Here is a 21,098-nt window from a genome sequence, read left to right on the forward strand (position 1 = left end):
AGCACACAAGTTATTATGCGCGTGATTCAGTTGTTTATAAGTAAACGGCGTATTTTGTCATATTTTACTGCCGTTTACAACATTGTTATTAGATATGTAATGTAGAGTTTCGTGCACAGTAGGGGAACACAGGATCTAGTAATGATTGTGATAAAAAATGGTCGATTCAAAAAGCCTAAACTTAAATGCTAAGGTAAGTTTTAAATTATTTATCTTAAAATTATACTCCGTTATTTGAACAGAAGTATTAGGAAAAGGATTATAATCATTTTTATGAATATCTGAGCGCCTTACTTTTTATTCAAACAAAATATAGGCGTCACTTCGACTTATTTTAAAATGACTTAAAATCGTTTTTAATGGCTGACAGTGTTAAACGTGGAAGAACAACCACACCGACCAATCCGTTTAGTGCATTTAAACTTTTATTTTAAAAAATATCACAAGTAATCAAGTTCTAAATATATACTCGTCGGCAAAGTCTTAGTACGGATCAAGGAGTATAGGAGATATCTATTCTTGTTTCGAGCCGCGCTTAAAGAGGAGTCATAAGTTTTTTGTTTTATTCAACCCGATGACACCGCGGCTGCTATTGAAAACTTTTAAACAATAACGCCTAATTAAACACGCCATCACTTATGCGCGTACGTAAAATGTGTTAAGAGCTTTATAGTCGAACGTGCGATAACGATGTTGGCCGCCATCCACCGCAGTGCCCGTGCAGTGGTTTACAGTCGAATGACGATAGCGCATACCCACAACAATCAACTGTTTTTGTTTGGCCTTTGGTGACAATGCCTTTAGTATTGCTTGCAAACCGAATATTAACGCCTACCTATGCTGTGTAAAACGTGTAAGCACGGCGTAATAATAATGCGCTATAACAATGAAAACAGTCGAATAAATGTGTACACAAAACATTATAGGCTTAATATGAATTGATATTTTGTGAAAGGCTAACTCCACAGATAAACGTTATGTAAACGGATTACCAGGATTTAACACCATAGCAGGAATTTTACTATAATATTCCAAATAGACATAATAACCAATAAGTATTAGAACGGCTTTTGTATTAAATTGCGCTCACTAAGATTTTGATAATTTCAGTATACGCACTCGGAATGAATTCTGAAAAATTTACTCAGCAAATTAAACAAGGTAGATGTAAAATATACTCATTTAGAAATGCTATTAGATATTTTATTACATAAAGTATTTTAAGGATAGGAATTATTTGCAAGTGAATCGTTCTGATGGTTATTGTTTAAAAGTTTTCGGCGTGAGTTTGGGAGCATAATTAAATTTTTTATTTATTTTAAGAATATAAATTATGATAAACTTTGTAAGAATTTCTTAGAATTCGCTATTAGTAGATTAAAGTCTCATAAACGTTGGACTTTTTATCGAATAATGTTTGATAAAAATAAAACGAAAATATTTAGACTATTTTAAAGATAATACTTAATACACTTATAGCATATAAAAAGCAAAATTTAATACAATAAATTTAATCCTCCAATGAATCTATTAATTTCCCTAATGTACTATGCATGTAACTTAATAGTATTTATGGATATTGAACAGTCCTATTTATAAAGGTATTTGAAATTGTATCAAGACTACATCTAATAACACTCCAACCGAAACAAATACCATTAAGCTATAATGTGCATAGTGCATGCGTGAGCGGTATCGAGTGTCTATGAGCGAGTGGGGTGAAAAGACGACTGCAGAGTAACTTCATTAAGACATCAAAAGCCAGTCAAACCCAATTAAACATGGTATGTACCTATCTTATTTCTTCGAGTGTATGTATACACTTGTATTAATGCGAAGTAAACATAATATTTCATTGGGGCAACTAAAAATAAGTTCCAGAATTTTTAAATATATACCAGTAAAGTACTGTTTAGGATAATAACAATGTTCTTACTCTAAAAACCCTCATACATACATACTATATTAATTTAGAAAATATTTATATTTGAATGAAGTGTTGATTTAACACTTGAATTAATTTAACGAAAAATTGCAAAATAAACTTCATAATTTAATAACAGGAATATAAAAGTACAATATAAGTTTAAACCAATATAAAAACAGATTTTTTACATTTTTTCATAAAATTATCTAATATGCACATAAGTATTAATAATTTTCTTTTTACTCCAAGTAAGGACTAATAACAAACATTTTGACGTGTTCCTAATTAATTAATTAGTTTTTTTTGTTCATTAAATTGCTTTGCAAAGCTTTTTAATTCCATGAAGTATTTTACAGAAAATTTTATTGGAAAAATATTTGAATAAATATTAACGGAACTTTATTATTGTTTAATAATACTTTGATTCTTTTTATGAGCGAAAAAAACTAGTTATATATAGTTGATTGGTTCATAAACAGAAATACATGTTTTAAAATCAATATGTGACTAAGAATTTTTTTAACTTAAGATGAACACTCACATTTTTACACATAAATATTATTTTATGGAAATTCATTCAAAGGTTGAGTTTTCGTCTTAGTCAAAACAAAAAAATTTAATAATGCATTTCATAGATGAAATATTGCATTGGAATCATAAAAATGTTAAAATATTATTGCACATTCCGGTATAATCGTTTCTTTACGAGTATTAAAATATGAGGAATACAAATTTCCTTTCACAGCAAAACCTCCAAGTTATGAACTATTTTAACAATTTAGAAGTTGATAAGTTTAGTAGTTTAATAATTGAATTGAGAATTTATTAATTAAAAAAATATATTTATATTATTAGTTTTAACTTCAATATGAAAATGAAATAGTATTAGTTTTACCATAATTTGTTTTTTTATGTCTGACCATGAAAATACTCTCACATGATTTTGTTGTTTTGTTCATCAGAAGAACCTGATTTTAATTTAGTTACGTACAAAAATTATAAAGCACCTTAATATTAGAAATGAAAATAATAGCTCGAAATTAAATTAGCATTTTCAAAAAAAAAATAATCGTTTTTTAAAAACACTGATTTTAATGAGTTTAGAAATAGAGTATGTAAGAGATAATAAACTATAATCTATACTTATCACAACTATGCTGCGTCTCCACTGTAATAGGTATTTTAGTTTTAAGCTCAGTAGTATTTATTGAAAATAAAGAAGTATAGTATTATAAACGTATTAATGTAATTTAAACAGATATTTTACAATTTTTCCACTGGATGCTACGTGAATTCTCAGATAATACTGCTTAAAGTCAAAGTTAACTTTATTCAGAATTAGCTTTTTTTAATAAAGTTTATTTTTAGGCATTAACTTTTCATTTTTTTTTTTTTTAGAGATAAAGGTAACACAAAATCGTGTTATCCTTTTACTTTTAAATTATAAAGTACTCTAATGATATATGATTTTTAAAGTTTTCTTGAAGGTAAGTTTTTAAATAAAACAATTTAGATGTGCGATAAAAACAAAAGATATAAATAATCAAAATAAAAGTTTCTACAGGTTTGGGATGTACTTTTTTGTATGTTAATTCAACCATAAATAGATTAATATAAGTTTTTCAGTAAAATGGCATTTAAAGCTAGTTGAATGTGATGTTAATATATTCTCAATTTGTATGAAATGATCCAAACATTTGTATATGTCAGTATGAAATTTTAATATACACGTTATTTTACCTACAAGTAATGTAATTTTAACCCACAATATCGTAAGTTTGTATATGAGTATAACATTTTTATTACTATTAATTCAAATTTTATCTTACATATTTGCGTTAAAAACTTCCAATTCACGTATGTAAAAATTCGGAAATTTTTTTATTGAGTGTATAACTTACATTAAATCAAATTAAAGATGATGAATGAATAATTAAAATTGAATCATACAATAATCATATGAGGAATCAAGTTTTTATTTACATTATACTTTTATCACATTCAAAAGAATCTTATAAATGAATAAATAAAAATTATTAAATTTATGTTTAAAGAAATTACAATAAATTAATTTAGTTCAAGACATAAGTCCGGAAATAAGAAATTAGTTCGGTCGAGTGTGCTGTCGAGAAATTGTGTATTATGATTACTTATGTTATTATTGTGCTACACCGAGTTGTTGTCAGTCTTCTCTCTATGTCTACATTGCCGCCGCCATCTTAGCGTTTTTTTAGCTATAAGCTTTATGGCGATGGCGAACCAGTAGTTTTGTATTCGTTTTGTTGCAAAAGTAAAATATCACCATTGCGGTTGTCGCACCCTTGTGCTCTCAGTATATTGCCGTTGGGTCTATATATTTTCTAAAATACATCACAGTACCGTTCATAGCATATTGTACACGTTGGTCAGCTACTTGCATTCGACTTCAATTGATCCTTTCAATATTCAACATTATCATCAGCCGAATTATATTAGTTGATAAGTATGATGCTTGTTCTTTCTAAGTCTTCACATTTATAATTTATTATTTGTTTATGAGGAACGGTGTGGCCGAGTCGGTAACGCGGCAGTGTTTGACGCGCACTGCCTCGGGTTCGAAACTCGGTCACGGGTGACTTCATTTGCTGAACGAGAGATCAGTTCGCTAATTGGAGTCGCCATACCTCTCTCCGGCGATGGACTAATCACACGTCCCGGAGTATAAATGGTTAAGAAACCTCTTTATTGGCGGGAGGCCGCTATGGGCTGATAAAGCAATAAAAAAAAATATGTATATTTGTTTATATTAGTGTCATTGTTGCAATATTTTTTAGTGTCCCCCCATCCACATTGGTGTTTATAAGATTTTATGATTCATGAATAATACATTTAATTATATTATAAAATTCATTCTACATTCATTAATACAGTCCACCACTCACCTTATTCCTTATCCTCGACATAGCCTGACTTAACACGTATATAAAACAACGAGCCCGCGTGAATACCACCGGGCGCTGCGTTCTTTCAAATATTATTTTTATTAAATATTTATTTTGATTAGACAAAATAAAACTTTTTTGTTACTTGAAAAAAATTTAATTTAAAGTTGAGTATATGTTTTTTTATAAAATTAATTCTATGGCTGGCTAATGTTTGAATTCTTTAGTTGAAATATGCTTTTATAAAACTCATGAGTCATGAAATATTTCGATAACACAAGAAAAATCAATAAAAAAACTTGAATTTAATGTGACGATTGCCAATGATTTGATGTACAATATGAATTGATTCTATTTATATTCACCCACTAAAAAAAATGTATTATCAGACAATCTTGTAATGGTTGAGTGAGCATTCTGAAAATCCTGTTCTCTAGATTTAAACACTCGTATTTTTTATCCTTCGATTGAGTATTCAGAGAAAAATCGAGAGTTGGAAATAACACAGCAACAATTTTATGATTCGATGATTAATACTGACATTCCTTTTAATATTATGTTACACGAAGGAATTCTTTTCTTTTCAGGTCTCAAATGCAATATATATATTTTTTACTGTCGAGTTTAACGAAATTCTATTACATGTCTTACCTTTGAATGCAAAGTCCATCTGGACTTTTCAATCTAAGGTCATTATAGTTTTTCATATTTTGTAGGTCTGAATTTTAAGTATGTTTAATGATTCATAAAACTAACCGAGTAAATATGTATGTTTTTTTCTTGTGATTTTTAGTTAAACATTATTATACTAGCAAGTTAAAAGTCAATTTTTAATGAAAATTGTTATACGATCGTATTAATTTAGCAGTTTTTATGTTTTAAGAGATAATATATTGTAAGGTTCAATGTGGCTTTGATAGTATTTTCAACTAGGAAATTAGTCGTCCGATATGTCAGTTGAAAAATATTACCCGGCATTCAAAAACCTGAAGCAATTTAATTTATCTTGATGTTCGCAATAAACAATACAAGTGTCGCCTGTACTTTTAATAAACTTTACTTAACCCAAAAGCTATTTATTCTATAATAATAAATGATTACCATACAAGTTGTGTATACTTATCGAAAAAAGATACATTTTATTTTACATCAAGACGAATTTGGATTGTGCCGGATCTTTTTGACAAGATATGATAAAATAATTACATTGTCCATATTAAATTTCAATTGGAGTATAGATATTACTTTATAAGCTGTATGTTGTATGATTTTCTCGGGTAAATGTGTCAGTGCTCGGTAGATAATTATTTTCTTCTGGCTTGTGTACATAAAATTTAGTCGATTCGACGGCAGAGGACAATAATTTCGAGGGAACGAAACGACCCGTTTTATCTCTCGATGGGAGTGGCTTTTTAACGGCAGCAGGTCGAATGATACGGTGGTGTCTGTACTGAACGGATGCCAAGAAACAATGATAACGGATAATGCGGGAGAAAATTAGGATGGAGGTGTTAAGGAAGATTTAAAATGGTTTTCGTTGGTAGCGCAAGGCTGTCGTTTCAACCGCCTTGCCTCTTCCGAATAGATTACAATCGTTACTTTCAAATGATAATAATGAGCGAGGAAGAAGACGGAGCGCAACGCCCAGTGATAGGGTTTTTACGGCAAATTATGTGAATTGAATATTTTAAAGTTGGCGACAAAGTTTTTTCCTACGCCGTCGGCATCATCGACATCAATTTTTCAATTTGAGTCTTTTTTTTCCTTTCTCGAAAAAGTTTTTTTCAGTATTCATATAGCGACCGACTATCCCACGCAGTTTTTAACTTTTTTTAATTAAAACTGCACAACTGCATTATACTAAAACTATTTTAAACCGAGTCCTCGGATTACACTTTCTGCGATTAAATTCATAGCACGGCGCGATGGTTATGCAATTTCAATACATTGCGGCCATACACACCCTTTTAGTATCATAGACGTTAAAATGTTTTTCCCTGTGGGACAGAAAACCAAATAATAAAACGGTAGAGGCTTAAAGGATTGATTGTCTGTTAAAATTAAAATCAATGATGTACACGGAAACACAAGTTGAATGCAGCAAATGAGAAATAAAATACACAACTCGTACAACGAAAACGATTTGCTGTGTTTTAAATATAAAGAATTTATTTTTTAGCATTCAATAAACTTCCTTAGTTTGCATCGCCGCCGCCGCCGCGCTAACTAATTTGTTTATTCAATTTATGAGAAAGTGGAAGCAAGTTTAATTTAATTTGTAGTAATAACATGTACATACTAATTGGTTATTACTATTTGGCCGTTTATGTATAACGTATGCAAGCATAGTATAATTTATAGTCTTTGTTCAAAAAGTGCAAGGTAGGTAGCATGACACCATACGCCTTTAAGCGGATAACGAGCTGTAATGAAAAAGTTTTCGTATAGGTTTCAGTGCCGTAGAAATTAAAACAAAAGTGATTAATCGACACGTTTCCCAATAACTTGGAATATTCGTTCTCTTTGCCGTTGCAATTTATTGTTCACGATTTCTTTGACTCTTAATCACTCACACATCGAGTTCGAGTGAATCTTGTCGGTATTTATTGACTGTTTAAATACTGCATAGCAATTTTGCCCTTCGAGACTTGTACCGTTTCTTATCGGCTGACCCAACGTCATTAAATAGTTGGGCACCGTCCAAATCGTGAATGTATTTACGTTCTCTATAGATTTTATTACTCGAGTCGTACAATACTCACGTTAATTGAAATTTAAAAAAAACACTGGCCGTGCCAAGTCTAGATCTTCTACAATGTAAAACGTCAAAGCGAAAGTTTACAGATTTCGTCCTGCCAATGATACGATGTATTTTTTTTAAATACAAACATAGTTCGGTTATTATCACAAGCGCACGTAATATTCAAAAATATTATCGATGAGTTATTGTCTTGACAGTGTACCTGAGCTAATGATTTATTGTGATGTGATTGGTGTGATTTTATACTCATTGCTGTATGCATTATGATTGTAATGTAAATTTAGGTTTTTTATTATTGCGACTAGTATAGACACCAAGATTTAAATTTAAAATGTACTCTGGTTGCATTATGTAAATTGTTTTCGATTGTCGAGTGTAAACTCTGCTCATGGCGGGTCGCAACTTCTTTTTTATTCCAATATAATATTATTATAATAATATGCTATCTACAGTTAAACCACAATAAATACTAATGGCTTCTGAGAGGCACAGCCGTTTCAAATAACACAATTTAATTCGTATAGGAACGTGTTAAGGCAGTAAGTTTCCTATTGCTTAATTTATAATAGGTATTTTTTAATATTTTATTAAAAATGTCATTATCAACTTCATAAGTACTGAAAACATCTGTGTAATAAATTAAAACATTTTACAAAGTATAAAAGTCCTATTTAGTAAAGTAACTGTTTACGGGCAAAATGTATGACAAATTATTTTGTTTAGAGAGAAATTAAAACGAATTCTACGTAATTAAAATTAGTATTCTACCCATTGTAAATTAAAAAAATGTTTACTAACTAAATCAAATCATTCTATTTGAAGTTTTAATATTTAAACTTTTAAATTTTGATTTTTCATCTTTTCCCATTTGTGAAAAAATCTTCAACAAAAAAATTAGTAACGCGTTTTGTTTCGAATTTCGCCTGACAAATAAATAAAACGCGATTAATACATTTTAACAACGTCATAAGTAATAAATCGATAACCATATTGAACACCGATATTAATTTCTAAATGCGATTGAAAACTTGAGGAAATATATTAAAGGAAAGAAAATAAAACTGGAAAACTTAAATAATAATAATCATGAAACTAGAACGACTTAGGAAAATTTTATAAAAGTCAAAGATGAAAAAGAAAGAAAAACAAAGCATTGTCATTGTCGGGGGAAGGTGCTTTCTGCAAAGAAAAACTTTTTTCTATTATATTTAGCTAAAGAAAAAAAATGAAATCAACATCTTTTAGTTTTGTACTCGCACGAAAATATAAAATATTGAATTTATAAAATTAAAATACAGAAACAATATGTAATTGTTTTAATTTATCATTTCAATGGAGATAATTTATCTCCGATTTTATATAGATATTAATATTTATAAATTTTGTTAAGTTATTCTAATTAAATCATCAGATAGGTTGAATTCGTACTAGTTTGATAACATAATATTGTGATCTAGCTGGGGTTATAGTGTTGTGGGGGTTGATTGCCTCCTTAAACGGAAAATATTTCTATGCTACTGTATACTCCAACAACAAATTTGCACAATCTCAAATGTGTTAAAACGGCTCAAACACATATGAATGCTGTGTTAAATTCTTATTTTGTTTTAACTCGTGCATTTTTTGTTAATATATTTCTAACATAAAAAATTCAATAAATACGGCCTATAAAAACAAAAATACGCGTGTACTACATAACGCAGAGAGTAAGTAGGAATAGTTTGCAGTTGGATAATAATTAAGGGTCCCTTTGGTGGCATTCCTAGAACTTAATTTACCATTGCGATTCAGTCCGGCTGTAATACATTTGAACCGACATTTTCCCTTTATACATATTCTCAATAAATATTTAGAATTGCTCCCGGACCAAAAACTTTAGAGCTTTGCATTAGTTTTTGCGACTGTATAAATATATAAGTTTCATTTGATTGTTCATAATCCAACGCATTGATTTTTGGTTAAGAAAATACACATCAGTTCGTTAGAGATAGGGTTTTACTTTTTTATAAAATCGTAACCAAAACAACTTCACAAAATATCTCGAAACTTTTTAATGAAATATATTTTTGAATGTACTTTTTATTTGGACACGTATTGAATATTTATTATTTTGTTTTACCCTGATCGGCCATACACGAGCATTAGGCCTTTTCAACAGTGCGTGTGTTTACATTTTCGACTCCCTTTCTATGAAAAGAACGAGAGTTTCGTATTAAAAACCGTATTAGTGACTTTTGAAGCATTTCCCGTGTATTGATTGTATCTCTCCTTTTCCAGTCCATACGTTGGGAATGCTAGACAATAATATTGCGGCTGTATAACAACTGCTCCATAAGTGGCGCAGCGAACAAAGTGTAGTCCAGGCGCCAATTCGAGCACACGAATACAATGTCTGGAAACGCATATGGTTATTTATATTTATCCATTAAAATTGCCCGTCTATTGCTCAATATATTGGCGCGGCGTAGACGTTTGGCAGAACTTTGAGAGAATCGTTCGATGCAAGCTCATTAAACGTTTTTAATGACTGCGCGCCTGTGTTTTCATCACAGCCGAGTTTAGTTCAGCTGTTACTATTGAAGTGCGGTGCCCATCATTATATTATCGCACTAGGTGGGTTGTCTTTACACGGATTTTCGAGTGTTGCTGCAAATTCGGTGGGGTTGCACGGGAGACGGAAACCGCGATCATTTGTTCGCCGTATTGTACGTAACGATCGAAAATGGTTAGCTTTGTCGTTGGAAAATAGGGAAAAATAAGGAAAGCGCGTCTCTGGAAAGTTTCTATCAAAAATATCCTCCAGGCGTACAATGACGATCTGTCTTCATTAGAATATCGACACGCGGAAACTGGCGTAACGAAATTATTTCAATCGATACAAGTTGCAGCCTGTTCTTAAATTACACTCTGCTACGTTAAAAACGGCACACGGATATTCTCAGACGCCAATTAATACGCGCTTTACCCGAAACTTTTTGCCGTGTCCCCTCCCCTCAGCATGTTCCGTTATTCAATTATTACACTCATTCGTAACACCGTGCTCGCAGTAATAAAAGAAAGGTTTAGAAACGAGTTTACGGCATTGTGAATGTATGTGCCGCTTTGATATTATTATATTCAAACGGTCCAGATTTTTATCTGTCGCCCTCCGCACGATGCGTGTGACAATAATATTAATATTAAACAATTAAATAATTTTTCGGTTAGCTTTAGAAAAAACCGTTTGTTGGACAGAATTGTAATTAACTATAAAGGGTTAGAGAATCTGAGAGACTCGTATTTATGAACATCAAATTGAAACATTTTGTAGTTTTGTATACTAGCGAAAATATATATTTATAATGGAATTTTTTATTTTCGAGAATTGTTTTTCTGTTACTAATATTTGTTTACTTCGCGTTGCTTAAACCATCAGAACGTATTGATGAATGGTAAGACGGCAAATATTAGTGCACACACAAACACTTGTACGGTTAAACGAAACGGAAAGGAAGGCGCAGGACTAACAAGAATAAATGACACGGAATGATATGTTTATGCCAGTGCAAATATTTATTTGTTTTTTATTACAATAACGAGGTGAGTTATCATGTAAATTACAACAAATATTTTCTCGGGCTTTCAAGTGTGTAAACGTTTATTGAAGTCAATTTCTAGCTAATGGAACGATTATTGAACAATCTTAAAATGAATGAAACCATTTAGTTACAAAACAGTAGATCGAATTCGTTTAACGTAAAATTCCCTCATTGTGAATTTTAATGGATACCAGACTGTACATAATTCGTTTATATTTATAAAATATACTGGTGTATATGATGTTTTAAGAAACTTTATAGATTTGAAAAAATTATAGAGGCAGTTCATTCAATGAATTTGAGTTGAAATTGAGAAATTATGAAAAATTATCTAACAAATTTATTGAAAGTAATAAAAATATTGACTTACTATTGTCGACATTAGATAAGAATTTTTTCAGATGAAAGTATAACGTTTAGTCCTCATTTATGAAATATTTTATGGCAATAGCGAGTATCAAAAGTTTTTTTTTTTTTTAATAAGAAGTAAAATGATTAATTGAACGCCCATGTTTGGTAGGATTCGGATATTTGTATACTTTTATATAAATATATATATTATTCAATTAGACATCTCTATAAACACTCTGTACAAGTAATACGTCTTATTCATATGTCGTGTTACATGCTAAGTATACAGTAATTTATTACGTCGAATATTTTGTTTGGTTAAAATCAATAGAAGACTCTTTGCACAAAAGGAATTATTGCAATGATGTAAAAATAAAAAGCACAAAACGCAATACCACCTGGAGCGTGGGCTCAAATGAGAGTAATGGTGAAGGTACGTGCCAGCCGGAAAAGAGAAGTATCGTCGTGGAAGCACAAAAGAAAAGAAAAATGTAAAACACCTGGAAATTATTTCTTATACTTTTAAGTAAATTCCTACTTTTGTAATGTATTTGAATATTCCGAGTTGTTCTTCTAGTAATGTAATGTAACTAAGCGAGATAAAAAAACATGAGTTTCTACTGGATATTAAACCGTACACATGTTTCGTAACTTTTTGACCCTACAAAGCGATAATATTTAGGCACCCTTTTTTTGGTCAATTGATCTTAATTTTTCGGTAAATTTAGTCAAGAGATTTTTCGTTTGAACTCGCAAAACACTCTAAAATGTAACGCTGCGGCGGTCATTTCTCTGTTTTTTTTTTTTGTTTTACCCTTTTGTAACGCATGATTTGTATAACTACTGTATCTTTCTGTAAACGGACCTCTATGAGCATGTGATTGTGCACTCGGTTGGCAATGGGCAATTGGAGGAAAGGCCCCTCTCACAAGCCGGACATGACGAGGGAGAAAAGTGCACACATTATCTATTAGAGTTTTTTTTGCGTTCTACACTCTTCCCCTCGTTCTCATTTCTCCTCGTTTTTCGCTGTCAGCCGATAAAATACTGTGTGGTCTCCGTACGTACAGTGTGTACCTTCTTTCTTCTCCGCCAGCGCTCCATCGCTATCCATCCACTCCGCCAACACCCGTCCTTCGGTATGCCGGCAGTATAAATAAAAACCACGGGACTCGCGCCGAAGGAGAGATCGAAGGGGCTGCAGACCAGGCCGCTGTGTGCGGGGGGGGGGGCATGTGGCTGGGAAATTTTCGGGGGAAGCTGCGGAGCTTCGCGCGCGCGTCCTATCGATCGAGCGGTGGCGGTAGCGGCAAAAGATGGCCACCGCCGGCGCCCTCTCGCGTCGCCACTACTAGGTGCGATCACCCGGACCTCGGCCGCCGTACACAGAGAGTAGTCTCGCAGACGGTCGCGTCCCTCTCGGTTTTGTGTGCGAGAATGTGTGTGAAGCGCGCGAGTGTATAAAAGTGTCTGTGTATGTGTTATACGCGCGTATATGAAGTCTTTCGCAATATCTGTCTCTTTGTTGAAATCGTAAAAAATTAATAAAATATTAAAAGTTTTGTTTAATATATGCAATTAAATTTTAATATTTTTTATTAAATATTACAGTAAAAATAAAAATTCCATCGCGAGTTTTGTGAAGCGAATACCGACGCCGTCGGGATGACGACAAAGGCTACTGTACGCTCTTATCTCGTAAAGGTGGCCAGTATTGCGGCGGTGGCGACGACTAAACGGTGGCCGGCCGCATTATGCCACCATCCTCACTAATATTATGGGACGCCGCGTAGCAATCCGCACCGTGGTACGGCATCGTCGCGTGCGGCAAGCGGATCACCGCCGTCGTCGCGGACTTGTTGTTATGGTCGATTGTGCGGGTCATCAGCCCGGCGACACGACATGATCTCTGGCGTCGACACGACGCTACAACGCAGAATTGCTCTCGTTACATTGTTCTCTTATCCGGCACTTTATCGTACTGCCATTACACCGACACTTCCACCTTCACCACCGACACTACCACCGGCGCGTCCATCAAGTAAGTATAAAATATTTTTTGTACATTTTTTCTTTGTGTATATTTAAATAATCATAACTGAGGAATTGTATGCAGTTATATGGTTACGTCATGTGTTTGATGTTGGTTAATCAAAGAGAAAAACTGAAACTTTAATTCCACTCTGAACCCCTCCCTCGCCAGTGTTAAAGTTTTCCGTATAATAGCTGGATATTGTGTTTGCACGTCCTTGTAAATGGTTGTCGACATAATAAAGCGGTTACGTTGATATCCCTAGAAAACTATCGAGTATTCCGGTCGCGTTCTGCCAAAACGTTTTATTGTCTCCCACGTCGTTACGTAACGGCTGTCGGCTGCTGATGTTACGTGAACACGGTTCTAGATCATAATAATTGCCAACAATGGCTGTCGGGCGAGGTGAGGAATCGATAGTTGACTAATGTGAAAATGTCGTCTGATTACAATTTTACCCTGTCCTTAGCCGTCTCGGAAAATATCCATATTTCGCTTCATTTAATAACATCTTGAACTCGGTACAAACCGTTGCACTGCGAATTTAAACTAAATGACTAATTTTCTGTTTTCTATTTATTATTGTACTGATGTTTTCTTTTTTTTTTTGAGTTAACCTTATGACATAATTTCTATGAATTTACAATGTGCTTTATACGCGTACTACATATAAATTGAAATATTTTCGTTTTTATATGTTATTCCAGAGAAATTTAAAAAGAAAGAAGTGTTTTTACATTGTACTAATTACCGGCAATGTTTCTAGTAAAACTTTCACGTTGGATTTTTCGAAAACAGAAAATTCAAAAATCACCGGAGGCCGTTTGCAAGCGATAGATATAGTGTATGCGTGAACATAAAAGGGTTGGTGATCAGGTGGGGAGAAGGTGAAGGAGTTGACGATGGGTTCCGCTCGTCAATTGAAACGGTATCGCGGCACTCGGCAGCTATCGAATAGCATAAACGCGCGTGCCAACGGATAACACGACAACATTATTAGCGATTGGGGTGCCGCTGGAGTTGTCTGGTTACACTAATATTTTTTCAATACACTCCGTAGGCTGATAATTTGCCTATATGTTATAGATATCGAAAAATATAAATTATTCATACTTATTGAACGAATTTAAAAGCAAATGTTGTCCCGAAATCGTTTTACAACTCTTTGATCATTTAATCACAAATTTAATTGTAAAAATCACGATCTCGTCTTTTTTTAACCGTCCTTGCTAATTTGTGTTTAATGCGAATAAAACATTTCTAACTATTTTTGCTGTCGTTCAAAAATAAAAACACTTATAAATTGACAGTTTGACATTTTGTTAAGACAATCGACTAAAAACTGCATCAATGTCAAAACCAATTGACGAGTAGCCTACAATGTTGTATGTATTGTATTACCTAAAAACAGAACTATTTACACTCTAATGTTACTCTCGTTAATTATTAGGTAAACTATCTTGCACAAGTATAATTGAATTGTGTTTTCTGAAAATTACATTGTCCATTAATTAAGACAGTTTTTCGAAAGTATAGTTATTCGTTCTGAAGTGCTAACATTTAGAAAAGAAAAACGGATTTAATTAAAATTATGGCTTATAATATATTATTGCAGAGCAATATAATTGGAAATATTGTTAGCTTAATTGAAAGACGATTTAAACGAACTTTTTTAAAACATTTAAAAGCACTTTAATACTAAATAAAATAAAATAAAACCTCTCTCGATATTATCTTTATCGACAAAATTAATTTTTGCAATTGTGGCACTATTAATCTCTGTATTGTTTTTAAAAAAATTGGTTTTTAAAAACTTTAATCATTGACTTAAAAATGCACTATTGTTTTTTAGTTTATTTTATAATCAATTATTATGCTTCTTAACTTTGTTTATCTACTATAGTGTTTTTAGTTCAATAAATACAAGTGCGAGTGTGATGGCTAATAAAAAAACCCATTATTTTTCTTTGTACTGTTTTGTGTGTTAATAAGAAAAAAAAAAGTGTTAACATGTATTTCAAGATTATTGTGATAAAATAACTATGAAAATTTATGAGTTATTACAATGTAAGAAACGCTGGGATATAATGTCGTTTCTTTTATCTTTTAATGAAATTGCAGACGAGCACTTTTGTTTAACCAACCTAAAGTGATAGTCAACCATAGCAAAGGAATAGGTTAAGTCAATTAAATAGTGTACAAGTGATGATTATCTCATTTACTATATTAAATACGTAGCAAAAGGATTTTTGAATTGAATTTTGGGAGTTGCTTTTTATAATTTAGTGTGTACTAAATTAATTAATAAAAAGCAACTCACTTATGTTTCACTAATATTTTGTTTAATTGCTAATTAATTTATACAGAAATGATGACTATATTAGATTATTATCTGGTATAATTAATTGTAAAAATGTTTGTATCATTTTATATTTTATTTGCTCAGCTAATATGAGTTAGTTGCACGATAGCGGTGTAATAATGGAAGTAATCTGCATTTTTATTTTATTCTGAACAATATTTTTTTCATTAGTCTTCAATGTTTTAACAAGCGGGTTAATAAGTTAAATTATTTTTTATTTTAGAATAATAATAATTGTCGTTTTAACTCTACCTATATGCTAACAATAATTTTATATGTTATAAATTATTTTTTAATATTCACTCGTTTGTTCTTTATATATGATTGTGAGCTACATGATAATTTAAATATGACAAATTACATTTCAATAGTATTTTATTTTAAGGAAATATTGTATATTTAAAAAACTAGTCGAAAAAATTACAAATGAAAGAAGTACTAGTTGTATAGGTTACACGAGTGGGTGGTATCAAAAGAGGCGTTTTATTATTACAATATTTCATGTTATTAAAGGACAAATCAGTACTGAGAAAAATAAAAATCCGGATCATCCAATAAAGCGACACTTTAATTTACCTTTTGTAGTGTACTCGGGGGCGAACATTGTTAAAGAATAGATAGGATGTTTTTCGAGATAACAAAGAGTTTCATAATAATTTAATTTTTTTTTTTTACCACATAAATATATTTTTTTCTTTTTGGCCAGAATAAAAAAATACTGTCCCACGGTAAAATGACTGCTGCGTGTATATGTGGAAAAAATTATAAATAAATAAAAGGTGGAGGATAGTTAAAACGATTGCCATCGGCATATACACAGATACTGGATGGATACTTTTTTATCACTTCCTTTTCATTGTTTACAACGAATAGTTTTTTTTTTGAGTGTAGGAACTTTTATTTATCGTTTCGAGTAAGCCACGTGATTATTTTTTTCTCGGTTAGGGTCGACGACTGGGTCGAAGGCGAACTACTCGGTGGACGGAACGGAGACTTGACCTACATTGTCGCGGAATCGTTTTTAGTGGTCGACGGCCGTTATAAGTCGTATTGTTTGGCCGAAACGACCCGAGCAAATAGCTTTACCGAAAATAACCCTAGATCGAAATCAGAACCTGTAGGTGGCTGTTCCTGTTTTTTGATCCACCAAAGGGCGAAGGTATGAGGTCTGTGAAAAGCACATGAGCCGGCAATGGCAGCGCCGGTTGAGGTGTTGTGCTCGTCAACGAAATTATAAACGTGTACTTTGTGTCTTCTCGTTCATTCAGGGGACCCTTAGGCAAAACTAATATTCTAATTTGTCTATACAGGTGCACGCGTATGTATCAAACGTTTAATTAAGTATGCACTTACTATTTTTTGCAGTTGTACCGAAATGAGCGCAAACAATTGTTTACATTTGTTGATCATGAATGCTTCAACAAATAAACTTCTTTTAAATACTATTAGCAGTTTAGATGCTATTCATTTGTCTGGCTTTATTTTTTTACTTACACAAATCTTTTTGTAATGTATACTGAATACTGATATTTTTTTAAAAATACCGTTGTGATTTGTAAATATCTTCAATTATTTTATGAATCTTTTTTTCTCGTTATTACTTAGAGGTTATCAACACCTTTTTTTAGCGTTTCAAATGTTATAATTTTTTTAACAGTTACATCTGGTATACATTAATGGAAGGAATAAAAAATAAAAATTCATTTTTCGTTTTCTCATCATTTATTACAATACTCAGAACTGGATTTAAGTATGACCAAAATCGATACAAGAAAAAAGTTTAACATAATTCTAGTTCTCAATATACTTTAACAGTATATTTTTTGTAGGTTTGTCCAAATCACTTTTTTCCAATACATTATAATCTGATATTTTCTTAATAATATTTACTATTTTTATTTAATATAGCATAACATTTTATAACAATGTAATAGTTTTATAGAATTATAAAAAAAAATATTAAAATTTAAAATATTTACAGACATATGTTTTTACAAAGACATGGATATATCAGTAGATAAACTAAATAATACATTAAAAAAATGTATAAATTAATAAAAAATACGTAATTCATATTTTTTTCTTATAGAGACAAATAAATATGCTTTTAACGCACTCCAAATTTGTAAAAAAATTTAAAAAAAAATAAGTAATGCGAATAATTCTATGGATTAAAAGTGATTAACGATGTCAAAACCTGTCGGTACACTTTATATATGTAATATTATTATACATATATATATTACAAAAACTAGTATTATTCGCATAAAATTAAAAAAATTTCCTCTTAATATTGATAAAGCTCAAAAATGTTAAAAACAGAAAATTCAAAAGACAAAATAGTTTTAACACTAATAACGATTAGATCAGTAAAAAGGTAATCAATATATATATATTAGTATGGAACTATTTAAAATTATCAGTAAAAAATGACTGTTTGTGATAATATTCAATTATTTGCGAGGTTAATAATGAATTCACCATTATGATGATTGGATTTTTATAGAACTTTTTATAATTTGGTATAAATATAGGATTTTATTAAAATCCCATACTGATAAATCCAACGTTGCATATATCGTCTGATATTAAATATCGGTCCGGCTCTAATTTTTTGTAAACTACGTATTGTGGTTTTATTTTAATTGTTATTTATTTTGGCTTAATTATTTTGTGGATTTTTGTATTATTGCTATCTTATCCTATTTTATTTTTGTCTACTCTAGAAACCTATATGTTCGAAATGTAGAAAATATTTTAACTCTCGTGAGAGATGATTTCTTGACGGTAAATTTATACTTTTTTAATGCAACTCTTAGAATTAGTGTTATTTGGTTCTGACTTTTAGTTCTTAGGTATCAATTTCAAATGATATTTTGTGACGTGATAGGAAAAAATATGATAACTGTCAACCCTTGCGGTTTGGACGTGTTATAAAAATGTATAAGTACGTCATATCTCTTATTGTGCAGTAAGATATTTGTTCAACATTTATTCATAACTTGGTTTACGGTGATTTCGGTTCAGATATTGTGGCAATAATACACGAAAATCGTTAAACAACCGTCGGCGACTAGAAAACATTGCATATTACTGCACTAAAAGTGCACATATTGTTATTTGTGTAATAACGCGTGCACAGTCAAACGAAATGCTGCCTTTTTGCTATTACTGAAATATAAGGCCTGAAAAAAGTCGTTATTCTAGAGTTTTACTTTATCGCTTCTCTTTATTCGCATACACACACACACACACACATACACGCATACGAGTGTGTGTAAAACTAGCAGTAAGGAGCAAAGAACTTCACCAGAATACTTTGCTGTTTGCAAATGTCCCAAGAGAAAGCTGATACGTTTGCGTTGTTTTAGCCATCGCAAACCTTTAGCCAACCGACTGTTTTTATTTTTTTTTCAAGAAAGGAGTACATCAAAAAAGTATATATCCTGTCTCGATTGTGTTTCTCGGAAATATAACTTGCACATATGAATTTATTCGAAAACATTAAATTCAGTTTTTTTTCAACGGTGAAAATATGTCCAAATCTTAAAACAGTTATCGTGATTTAAATTGCGAGATTTTTATTAAATTTTTTTATTAATTAACAAATTAATAAACTATTGTATTTCAATTAAAAAATAGTGATTATTATTGAACTAAATAGTAAAAGTCTTGAATGTTGACATCTCAAGCAATGTTTTCTGTTTAATCTGTTTATGATAAAAGAGAGTTTTAAAATGAAATTCAGAAAACCACAGTAATGTTTATACGGATATCTTAGTTCACCTAAACATATTATTTTTCGATTTTCAGTAAAACGTTTCTTTGAACGTTTATTTTATCAATTATACCTTATACATATGATTAGTTGTGTTTTATGTATAAGAAAAGTAGTTAATAGATAAATCATAATTTTATGTAAAAATAATATTTTATGAAAATAATAATTGCTAATACCTGTAAAAATTTATCAAGTAAATAAAACTAAGTTTTTTCATATATTATTAAAAAAAAAGTTCAAATGCGGACATAACGGATGAATAAAGTAATACATAAATGAATCGACCAGATGTAAATTCTAATTTATACCTTTACTATTATATGTTATTAAAGTTCTTATTATTATCTAGAAAACTTTATGTGTCTAATGTGTATATATAGTCCAGTGATTGATGGTTTTATTGAGTTGGTTAGCTCCATTTGTCTTAATCAGAAGTTTTCCATTATGAAAATATAGAACGTTGTGTTATGTTCACACTTAAATATTTCTTATTACATAAAGTTGTAACTACCTATCTTATTACAACCAAAATATAAAAAACGTAATAAAATAAGCGGAGCCTACATATCGGAACCAACGAATAACACAATTGTACTCAAATAAAACTGACATGTTTTACCTCAAAAAATACAGTAATGTTTATTTTAGTGATGTTTTTTTCAATTCGACAAAATACAAACGAACAGTTTTTTATTTGCTAAACATAATTGTAAGTTTTTTTGTGGATAACCTTCAATAGATTCCTAAACAATATTTAATACCGATTGATTTACTAAACAATGTGTACTTAATAATTGCGTTAATAAAGAACTTTATCATCATACATTATTATGTTAGAGTCTATACTACATCAAAACAATTATATATTTTTTTAATTATTTATATTTTACTTTATTTTCTTCTATTATCTTTTCGCATTATTTTGCTTAATTTTTCTATTGTAATTGTAGAGCTTTAAAATTATTATATTTTCTTTATGAACTTCACTATTTTGTTTAAAAGATTGACATTTTAAACATAATTTATTGATAGTGTTGTTTGTTTCACTTGAGATTTGTCATTCCATTTTTTGTTTAACACTTTTAAAAACGGGTTTTCTTGTTAATTCTAAATAAATAATTGTTTCCTAATTTTTGTTCAAAGTTTATTTTGAAAATTCAGCCATCCTATTCTAGTTTAAAGTATTTCAAGTTACATTATTAAAACAGTTAATTTACCTCATTTAAATCTATTAAATCGTTTAAGAGTTCTTAGAAATGTAACAAAGACAATTATAAGTATTTAAGGAAAGTATCTTTTGTACAATTACATCGTGTATATACTAGTACATGTATAATGGTATTTGTGAACATCGCCGTCTTTTGCCGCATTTAACCGTCTCAAGA

General features: G+C 30.8%; 1 protein-coding gene across 2 annotated transcripts in view; it reads left to right on the plus strand.

The window, feature by feature from the left end:
• Positions 1 to 29: 29 nt before the first annotated feature.
• LOC126904261 (uncharacterized) overlaps positions 30 to 21,098 on the plus strand; it is a 53,415-nt gene continuing 32,346 nt past the window's right edge. The window contains exon 1 of one of the 2 annotated variants that reach the window (XM_050683147.1): positions 30 to 193. The gene's annotated coding sequence lies outside the window, so the exon portion shown is untranslated. Of the gene's footprint in view, positions 194 to 12,941; positions 13,580 to 21,098 lie in introns of those variants that run through there. The other variant, XM_050683146.1, reaches the window with a different exon arrangement.

The sequence above is a fragment of the Daktulosphaira vitifoliae genome, unplaced genomic scaffold (genome assembly GCF_025091365.1).
Source record: "Daktulosphaira vitifoliae isolate Bord-2020 unplaced genomic scaffold, ASM2509136v1 Scaffold_4, whole genome shotgun sequence".
In the NCBI taxonomy this organism is placed as follows: domain Eukaryota; kingdom Metazoa; phylum Arthropoda; class Insecta; order Hemiptera; family Phylloxeridae; genus Daktulosphaira; species Daktulosphaira vitifoliae.